Raw genomic sequence first — 825 nt, forward strand, 5'->3', positions numbered from 1 at the left:
GGAAGAATTTTCAAAACTCAAGATCAAGGCTTCCTAAATTGGTAAGATAATTCCCTAGTCATCCTTATGCATAGTTAGGGCTATCTTATGAGTTTAAGCCTTCAATTCTTTCTCAATCTTCTTCAAGAAATCAATGAAGAAGACAATGAATAGTGATTTCAAAGTTTTTAACTTGATTTTTTCTTGTTTTCCTTTAAGATCCAAGCATGCCTAAGACTTCTCAAGGCTTCTTAAGGCTTCCTAGCTACTCCCACCACTTCAAGGAAGGTATATCATCTCCAAACCCTAGCTTTAATTTGTATATTAGGTTGATTATGGTTGTGAGGGTAAAGAGTACCTTGAAACTTGTTTGTTTAAGAGTTTGGGTTGGAATGGTGGTGATTGATTTGTTGAAATCTTATGATTTGGTTAAAGAATGTAGTATAGTTTAAATTCAAGTTTTTGGATTAAGTAGATTGATTATAATGAGTTGATTTTGGGCTGTTGTCATGTAGTTTAAATGGAGGTTTGTTTGGATTGTGAATTGGGGTTGAATTGTGGTTGTTTTGAATTGGTTTAAATTTGGGAAATCGCGTAAACATAGCCTTCGTAATGTCCGATTTACTTTAGACTCCTTTTGTTCATAACATTAGGACCCGAGAACCCCCAGCTAGATGTTGACCATTGCCATGTTTAGATAGCTCATGTTATGAGCTTCGTTTTGATATGTAGTTCATTTGATTCCGATGTACGGTTTAGGAGAAACGACCATTTTAAGTAACGGCGTTTCGCGAACGAAACTTTTCCCCTCGCCTTACTTTGAAACATAGGTTAAAGACCAAAAAG

This window comes from Apium graveolens, chromosome 7, assembly GCF_009905375.1.
Source record: "Apium graveolens cultivar Ventura chromosome 7, ASM990537v1, whole genome shotgun sequence".
NCBI lineage: Eukaryota > Viridiplantae > Streptophyta > Magnoliopsida > Apiales > Apiaceae > Apium > Apium graveolens.